Source organism: Mytilus galloprovincialis, chromosome 12, assembly GCF_965363235.1.
Source record: "Mytilus galloprovincialis chromosome 12, xbMytGall1.hap1.1, whole genome shotgun sequence".
Lineage (NCBI taxonomy): Eukaryota > Metazoa > Mollusca > Bivalvia > Mytilida > Mytilidae > Mytilus > Mytilus galloprovincialis.
The window spans coordinates 69,970,295-69,980,797 of record NC_134849.1 but is presented as its reverse complement, the minus strand read 5'-3'; the positions used below and the strand labels follow the sequence as shown (position 1 = coordinate 69,980,797).

The 10,503-nt window shown below is 33.2% G+C and overlaps 1 long non-coding RNA gene across 1 annotated transcript; it reads left to right on the top strand.

The window, feature by feature from the left end:
* Positions 1-5,995: 5,995 nt before the first annotated feature.
* LOC143054703 (uncharacterized) lies at positions 5,996-10,188 on the top strand. The gene is made up of 4 exons (XR_012971794.1): positions 5,996-6,114; positions 7,204-7,280; positions 9,344-9,426; positions 9,667-10,188. It is a non-coding gene; the product is annotated as an uncharacterized LOC143054703 (long non-coding RNA).
* The last annotated feature ends 315 nt before the right edge of the window (positions 10,189-10,503 follow it).

The following is a 10,503-nucleotide window of genomic DNA, read 5'->3' as shown; positions in this document are numbered from 1 at the left end:
AAATTATATACTTCTTACATATTTACAAATTTTGCTAATTGTCTATTTGAAAAAAAAGATGGCTTTCCTTTAAACCTTGTTCAGTCTCTTGTTTGATACTATATATATGCTGTTTTTATGTCAGATAATGTGTTATGATAAGTTTGTTCGTACTACCAAAGATGGTAGCAGTATGTGCTCTGTATATTAAAAATTGTCCAAAAATGTACCCAAAAATGTCAGGAGTGTAACGCTTTAAAATGTTTAAGTGTAACATTCATGTTATTTTTTATAGAAACAATGTTGTTATTATTGGTTTTCTTTTCTGGAATTTGAGTGTAAACACCATCTGTTGCATATTTTCAGTAACAAACATGCCATTATTTAGGCTTTTATTGCTTGTTTATGCTCAATACTTGTATCTCAGGACTGTAACACATTTAAACAAGCTAGTTCAATTGCAATTTTAGTTCAAAAATTTCAAAAGTAATGATGTAGACTTGTATTCTGTGTTAAGCTGAGGTGTAGTAATGTCATTTATAATAATTGTCAGCTTGTTTTTCTTCCAATAACTTACCTTTGCTAATAAGATTGAAATAAGGCATTTTTTTGTGTTACACTCCTGACATTGAAGTATTGAGCATACAAAAGCAATGAAGGCCATAATAATGGAATGTTTGTTACTAATAAACTGTAACAGGTAATGTTCACTGAAATTCAAGAAAAAACAACAACTATAACAACATTGTTTCTAAAAAAAATACATCTTAACCCAGTTGTTACACTCCTCACAGACCTGGGTAGTCCTCTTATTGTAACCATAATATTCCAGTAGTAGAACTTCAGGGTCAACTGGATGCACCTGTGCCAAGCTATGATACTAAACAAACAAAAATAAACCGTGCAAGATGTACAGAAACATGTTATTTCACCTACAAAGACATTTTCTGGCAGCATATTGACTTTTACTAACTTTTTTTTTTTTTACACAAACTTATTTGACTTACCTTATGAGGCTCATAAAAGGTAAATATATGGAAGAATTGAAAAAGAAATCATAGTCAAGATATAATAGTTGGATGAAAGATATTGTTTGGTATTGTATCTGCCCTTATTTATTCTATATCATCAATGAATGCACATGCTTTATTCTAAATGTCAGAAACAGAGCACATACTGCTATTATCTTTGGTAGTTAGGACCAACTAATCATAATACATTATCTGACCTAAAAACATTACAGAAATAGTATCATACAAGAGACTGACAAAGGTTTAAAGGAAAGGCATCATTTTTTTTGAAATAGCCCATATATGGTATTATGGTAGGTTATATCTTACACTGAGCTATGTATGGTACTATGGTAGGTTATATCTTACACTCAGCTATGTATGGTACTATGGTAGGTTATATCTTACACTGAGCTATTTATGGTACTATGGTAGGTTATAACTTACACTGAGCTATTTATGGTACTATGGTAGGTTATACCTTACACTGAGCTATTTATGGTACTATGGTAGGTTATATCTTACACTGAGCTATGTATGGTACTATGTTATATCTGACACTGAGCTATTTATGGTACTATGGTAGGTTATATCTTACACTGAGCCATTTATGGTACTATGGTAGGTTATATCTTACACTGAGCTATGTATGGTACTATGGTAAAATGTAGGTTATACCTTACACTGAGCTATGTATGGTACTATGGTAGGTTATATCTTACACTGAGCTATGTATGGTACTATGGTAGGTTATATCTTACACTGAGCTATGTATGGTACTATGGTAGGTTATACATTACACTGAGCTATGTATGGTACTATGGTAGGTTATATCTTACACTGAGCTATTTATGGTACTATGGTAGGTTATATCTTGCACTGAGCTATGTATGGTACTATGGTAGGTTATATCTTACACTGAGCTATGTATGGTACTATGGTAGGTTATACCTTACACTGAGCTATGTATGGTACTATGGTAGGTTATATCTTACACTGAGCTATGTATGGTAGTATGGTAGGTTATATCTCTTCTTTTTCATTCATGACAAGTTACTTGTCACAAGTATACACATTCAGAAATAGTTCAACTGATATTTATATAAATGTGAAGAACTGAAATTGAGCTATTTTATATTTTCAGTTTAAAGATCTACTGTTTGTTTTATTTGATTCATGTCCAGTCAATTTATTACTTAGTAAGGCCAATTAAAATTTATTGATAGATTTTCATCCCCGCCCGCCCCAATTTTTTTTATTTTTGAAAAAAATATGATTTTTTCCGAATTTTGTTCATTTCTGTAACCGGTAACCGTCGATAATTTCGTTTCATGGAAAACTTCCTGTTTCAAATTTCGGTTTTCGTATTTCTAAGCATAGTTTTACTGAATGATTATGTCGATATATTCTGCTGATCTATGATGACAACATCATTTACCGAGAATAGAGATTGATTACGAGAAGGGGGTGAAAAATTCGGGTTACGAGTAATAAGCTGTGTCCAAGAACGCAAATCGCCGTATGTCACAAATGACACAAATGTTTGTGAGTAAAACACCTTGGATTTATTTTATTCATGCAATGACTTTGTGTCAAAGAAATTTGGATTGTTAATAAAACCCAAAAGCGTTAGAATCGTGGAAGACATTTGACTGGAATAAAGAAATTAACACAAGCATGAACTTTTTACATTGGTGACCGTATATTGAGTTAAAAAAATCGACTAACATACGCATTTTTAATTTATTAATTTATAGCAAGCTCTTAGATTTAGATTTAGCCTTAATTTCGTTTTTTTAGAAATAGAGAATACATCCTCTGTCCCAATACCCACGATAGAGTCATTTAACAACTTTATGTTCTACATTGTAATTATATTTACAGATTGCATATTAAGGACCAACCCTATTATCTTATTCTGTACTTCTCGTACTTGTGTTGCATACCAATGCATTTGCTTCATTTTATTAGGACAACAAAACATTGTTTAGAAAGAAAAACACATTTGATGTAGGTAGTCCAACTGAAGAGAGCATTTCTCCACATTTCTGCTGTTTACTATAAAATAGATTTCTAAAGCGGCAATTACATGTAGAACAGTGGTTGCTAATCAGAGATATATATTTATAAATTTGAAAAAAAACCACCAGCATATGGAGTATACGCATGTGTCTCAGTTGGTACGTTACTCTAGAGCTATAGCTCAAAGTACGTTGATTTTGTTGAACAAGGAATACTGCTTTCTCAAAAGTTGCTAAGACAGGGCTATCAATCAATCAAATAAAGGTCATCACTCAAGTAATTTTATGGTCGCCAACATGAGCTGATTGGCCATTATGACAAAAGTGTGTCAGAAATCATATCTCAGTGATATTATTCCTCATTCATAAGAACCTTTCATCATTACCGAACTGAACAAGAAAATAACATGACGGGTGCCGTATACGGTGCAGGAAATGCTTACCCTTCCGGAACACCTGAGTTCACTCAGTGAAGTTTGTGTTGTTTCCTACTTATTATTTGTAACTGTTGGTGTACATGTCTATTGGTTTTATGAGTCTTTGGTTACTCCTTGGTTTTGATTGTTATTGTCTTATACACAATACCTTATGGATGTATGATATAAGCTTATTATTACACTTGCATATATGAATAACACATGACAAGAAGGTTTCATATGAAATAAAATTTAAAAAATAAAATCCTCCCACCCGCCCCATTTTTTTTCAAAAATTTGGATGAAAATCTACCAATTAATTTTAGTTGGCCTAAAGGTAATTTAATATTATAGTCAAATTGTAATGAATTGTTTAGTTTTTTATTTTATCGAATGAAATTCAGAAATATCATGAATATATTTCAATTGTAAATGTTAGAATTCTTTAAGGGGTGATAATCAAGAGCTAGCTGGTTCATTCTAAGTAGCATTTCACCAGTGTTTTTTTTTAATTCTTTTTAAGGTAGTACCTAAAACTTTAACTAAATTTAATTTGGCTCGTTTAATTTTCTTAATATTTTGACAAATTATTTACTTTGACCCTTTGACAAAAATAAAAATTTCAAAAAATTTGAACCAACCGTTTGATCAGAAAAATTACACTGGTTATATATAGCAGTTTGACAAACACTTATTTTGATCATTGAGAAGCTTGATACTCCCTTATAGACACAACGTCATTAAAACATTCTGCTGATTTTACAGAGTTATCTCCCTGTAGTGTCAGGTACCACCTTAAACAGGATTAACATTTTGCACTCATCTACTTTTGTTAAATAAATTGGAAACAAAAAATAACATGACATAATTTATACAAAATGAAGTGCATTTGTTAGTGAAAACTAAACAAAACATTACAATCATTACAATGTGAGTTGCTTAAAGAGTAAGAATTTTTAAGATGTCACTTGTGGTGTACGAATGACAGATTGGATGTTAATGTCAATGAGACAGCAACCATTTAATGAAAGAGGTCAACATTGTATTCAACCATTAGAAACTATCTTTAAATTAGAACTATCATTGAGTTTGTACTTACATTAATGAGCAACACAAGTGCCACATGTGGATCACCTAAGATAACCCCTAACTTTTGATGGGTTTCCTGTCACTCAGTCTTTAATTTTTAGCTTACCTGGCTCGAAAGGGCAAGTGAGCTTTTCTCATTACTTGTCGTCCGTCATCCGTCGACGTTAACTTTTTACATTTTGAACTTCTTTTAGAGAACCACTGAATGGAATGAAACCAAACATGGCATGCATGTTCCATATGAGGTGCTGACCAAGTGTTGTTACTTTGTAGCCGATCCATCATCCAAGATGGCCTCCAGTGGGGGACTTAGTTTAACATAGGACCCTATGGGAAATGCATGCAAATGACTTCTTTAAGAGAACCACTGAATGGAATGAAATCAAACATAGCATGAATGTTCCTTATTAGGTGCTGAACAAGTATTGTTACTTTGTAGCTGATCCATTATCTAAGATTGCTGCCAGCGGGGGACTTAGTTTAACATAGGACCCTATGGGAAATGCATACAAATGACTTCTTTAAGAAAACCACTGAATGGAATGAAACCAAACATGTCATGAATGTTCTTTATGAGGTGGTGTCAAATGTTGTTACTTTTTAGCCGATCCATCATCCAAGATGGCCGCCAGCGGGGGACTTAGTTTAACATAGGACCCTATGGGAAATGCATACAAATGACTTCTTTCAGAGAACCACTGAATGGAATGAAACCAAACATGACATGAATGTTCCTTATAAGGTGCTGACCAAGTGTTGTTACTTTGTAGCTGATCCATTATCTAAGATGGCCGCCAGTGGTGGACTTAGTTTAACATAGGACCCTTTGGGAAATGCATACAAATGACTTCTTTCAGAGAACCACTGAATGGAATGAAACCAAACATGTCATGAATGTTCCTTATGAGGTGCTGACCAAATGTTGTTACTTTGTAGCTGATCCATCATAGAAGATGGCCGCCAGCGGGGGACTTAGTTTAACATAGGACCCTATGGGAAATGCATACAAATGACTTCTTTTAGAGAACCACTAAATGGTATAAAACAAAACATAGCATGAATGTTCCTTATGAGGTGCTGACCAAGCGTTGTTTTTTTTTTTTTTATTTTTTTTATATTTTTTTTTTTTTTATTATTTGCGTTGTTACTTTGTCGCCATTGCAACATCCAAGATGGCTGCCAGTGGGGGGGGGGACTTAGTTTAACATAGGACCCTATGGGAAATGCATACAAGTCTTCTTCTAAAGAACCACTGAATTGAATGAAATCAAACATAACACGAATGTTCCTTTCCTTATGAGATGCCGGCCATGTGTTGTTACTTTTAGCCAAATTCTATATTTTTTTATATGATTTCAAAAACTCAAGTAGAATCAGGTGAGTGATACAGGCTAGTTAATTTTGTGTTTGTGTACTGTTGTTTGGTTTTTTTTCTTTTTAGCCATATTTTGAACATCTATTATTTGTATTTATTAGATCCGTGTCCAGTCAATGTGATCCTTGTACAGTCAAGTTGTTATTATAGTCAATGTGATCCTTGTCCAGTCAAGTTGTTATTATAGTCAATGTGATCCTTGTACAGTCAAGTTACTATTATAGGTAAGTGTACATTATATGTGAACTATATAAGATCAATTACTATTGAAATTTGTTTCAAATGTAAAATGTAAAACTCTATAGGGGGAGATAATGTAAAATGTTTAAACTCTATAAGGGAAGATAATGTAAAATGTTCAAACTCTATAAGGGGAGATAATGTAAAATGTTCAAACTCTATAGGGGGAGATAATGTAAAATATTCAAACTCTATAAGGGGAGATAATGTTAAATGTTCAAACTCTATAAGGGGAGATAAGGTAACTGTAAAATGTTTAAACTCTATATGGGGAGATAATGTAAAATGTTCAAACTCTATAAGGGGAGATAATCAACATATAGTTTTTACATTCAAAATACCATACCACCAATGTTTTTATAGTAAACATGGTAAACAAGACACAAAGAATGTGATGACATCATTACAATGTTATTTGTCTTCAAATATAAAATTGAACTTGTGCTATAGAAAAATAAAGTGAGATGAGCAACCCAACAAAGCAAGAATGGAGATGTGTACAGGTTAATATATAATCAACGATTCAAAAATAACCTCATATGATAAGGTCTTCATTTTTATGAAGCGGGCCATTAAATTTAGGATTTAATTGCACATTCTACCTTTTTTTGTTTGATTTGGTTTAATTTGGTTTAACGCAGTCACATGGTGACCCCCTATAGATTTGGTTAGTGAATTTCATATGGGTTCTTGACCTCTGTCTATTGTTAATGGTGACGTCATCTATTGATGTTGTTGTATTTCATTGTTTATTTTTATACAAAACGCAGCAGGAAAAGTCCCATGTGCGATAAACTTGTTATATCGTATATATGGTTCACTACTTACCCCCTTCGGCCTCAGCCCCTATGGATTTTACTAACCCTCTATGGATCCGTAGGGGGTCAATAGCGAATCATATAACTTATAACTGTAAGTTTATTTTATTGAAACAGGGAGATAACACACACACATTGATATGTTTATAAGAAACATTCATAACAAGTACGAATGAAGTATTTTTTAGTCATACTTCAATGTTACATATATATATGCTTAAACAAGTAAATATGATTTATAGTTATTTTTTACAGATGCTTTAGATGACGACACAACGTTACTTATAAATTAGGCTGACCTCAGAAGTACATTCATCAGTATTTATTTATTAGTATGTATTGTATAATATATGTTTTTTTAAGAGAACAAAACAAATCAATCCATAAAGACTGCCTCGTTGATCTTCACGGTGTTGTGGTATTGTGTTCACCTTTAGTGTGGGAGGTGGTGGGTTTAAACCCTGGACAGTTCAACCAAAGATCTTCACGGTGTTGTGGTATTGTGTTAACTTTTAGTGTGGGAGGTGGTGGGTTTAAACCCTGGACAGTTCAACCAAAGACTTGAAAATTAATATTTGCTGCTTCTCCAAAATGAGGTAAATCAATACAGAGTCAGAGTAAGTAGTTTTCACATATGCCATACAGCCACTTCCTTTTTTTCACATATGCCATACAGCCACTTCCTTTTTTTCACATATGCCATACAGCCACTTCCTTTTTTTCACATCTGCCATACAGTCACTTTCTGTTTTCACATATGCCATACAGCCACTTCCTGTTTTTCACATATGCCATACAGCCACTTCCTGTTTTCACATCTGCCATACATCCACTTCCTGGTTTCGCATCTGTCATACATCCACTTCCTGTTTTCACATCTGTCGTACAGCCACATCCTATTGGTTGATAGTTTGAAATTATACAACACTCATTGTACAATGAAAATTTCTTTTTCTTGGCTTCTATGGAAGGGAATGATTTTATATTTGATGAACAGCTTGAAAAAGTTGATTTGTAGAATGTTAGCAATTTGAATGCCCCTTTTTAATGGGCATTATGTTTTTTGATCTGTGGGTCCGTCTGTTCGTCTGATCTTCCGTCCGTTGGTCCGTCTGTCCTGCTTCAAGTTAAAGTTTTTGATGAACTTGAAGTCCAATCAACTTGAAACTTAGTACACATGTTCCTTATGATATGATCTTTCTAATTTTAATGTCAAATTAGAGATTACTCCCAGTTCACAGTCCACTGCACATAGAACATTATAATGGGGAATGGGCATCCGTGTACTTAGGACACATTCTTGTTGTTTATGCTGTGCAACTTCTTTCTGTTACCCAATAGTTTGAAATTATTCAAAGTCATTGTATAAAGAAAATGAGCAAAACCCATACCATAGGATAACTAGGAGTTGTGGTATGATTAACAATGATACAATTATTCCTAGACCATAGGACAAAGATATAAACAATTACAGGTGTCCAATAGCCTTCAACAATGAGCAAAACCCATACCATATAATAATTAGAAGATGTGGTATGATTAACAATGATACAATTATTCCTAGACCATAGGACAAAGATATAAACAATTACAGGTCGTCCAATAGCCTTCAACAATGAGCAAAACCCATACCATATGATAATTAGAAGATGTGGTATGATTAACAATGATACAATTATTCCTAGACCATAGGACAAAGATATAAACAATAACAGGTCGTTCAACAGCCATCAACAATGAGTAAAACCCATACCATATAATAATTAGAAGATGTGGTATGATTAACAATGATACAATTATTCCTAGACCATAGGACAAAGATATAAACAATTACATGTCGTCGAATAGCCTTCAACAATGAGCAAAACCCAAACCATATAATCATCTATAAAAAGCCTTGGTATGATAAAATATGAAACATTTCAAAAAAAAAACGAACAGCCTACTACAACAATGAAGGAAACACAAATATGGTACACAGCTTTTAACTACAGCCACTACGTTATATAGGTCCTGTCTGTGGAAAGAGTCACACCCTGTATGTAGAATACACAGCTTCTAACTACATCCACTACGTTATATAGGTCCTGGCTGTGGAAAGAGTCACACCCTGTATGTAGAATACACAGCTTCTAACTACAGCCACTACGTTATATAGGTCCTGTCTGTGGAAAGAGTCACACCCTGTATGTAGAATACACAGCTTCTAACTACAACCACTACCTTATTGGTCCTGTCTTTCGACAGGCACACACAGAATAAAAAAAAATGATTGAATTTAATGTGACTGGTCTAGTTGATTATTGATAATGTTCTGAGAATCTGCAATATGATATTTAATATTGTTCTTTATGTGTGTCTTAATGCTGGTAAATAAAACTTTTGAAATTTTTAGATCTGGAAAAGTGCATTAGATGTTCTGGTGTTCGATGGAAAAAGTCACACCCTGCTTGTAGAATACATTTGTACCTCATTTAGGTATGTGATTAGATTTTTAAGGTTTTGAGTTCAGTTCATTAACTTTAAATAGTGCAGAAAAGTTCAGATAAATGACTGTTTCAATGCTATAATATATTATTTGAATGAAATAAGAAGATAAAAATATTAAGTCAGTATTTTACCAACCATAGTGATCATGTTTCAATTGGCAATAACACAAATACCTCAATTAAAACTCAACAGTATATATTGACTATAATTCTTCTTTTTCATTTTTAGGCTATAATGGGAAGTTGGAATAAGGTAAGATTTACTTAATAGTCTCCTTGTCATTTATAGTTTTGTTCCCCATTAGGCCAAATAAAAATATATGTGTGGTTCCAGTAACCCTACCGTCCCTACTTTTTCGGCTTAAAAATAGCCTACCCTAAAGATTTTATTGTCATTTTTCATTAAGCACTGTTAAAGTCAGAATGTTGCTCCCATAGACTCAATGTAAAAAAACCCCATAAAATAAAAATAAATCCCTGCCTACCTACCCTAACTTATTTTCAGATGTAACTGGAACCACACATACTTTTTTATTTGGCCTTAGTGTACAATTAGATACAAGTATGTGATAACTTGAGATAAAAACTAGTAGAATTCTAAGTGAACTACCAAACTACTTATTCCAAAACAAAATAAAAAAATACAAAACTGGGACAAAGCAAGGTGAACTCAAAAACATTTCTACTCATTACACGGGTGACACAAACAGCATTTGAATCAGTATTCAGTAACTGAACAAAACAAACAAAAATGCAGTTTAAGAAATTTAGTGAATATATTTTAAGTATGAATGTACATGATGTAGGAGGGGATGGACAGCTTTTGAGGGAGGTGGGAAGGGGGGGGGGATAGATTTTTAAAGTGGGAGATAGTGTATTATTTATGTAGTACCTTCAGAATCCTTGTTTATTTGTAACTCTAAGTAGGTCTGTAGAGTTATTTGAAAAAAATATTGGGACAATTTTTCTACATAAAAAAAAATAAAATACAGAAGCTATCTTCCCTTGCCATTGTTAAGTTCATGTGAGTTGAATGCGACCAATCTATTTTATGGTATAAAGAGCT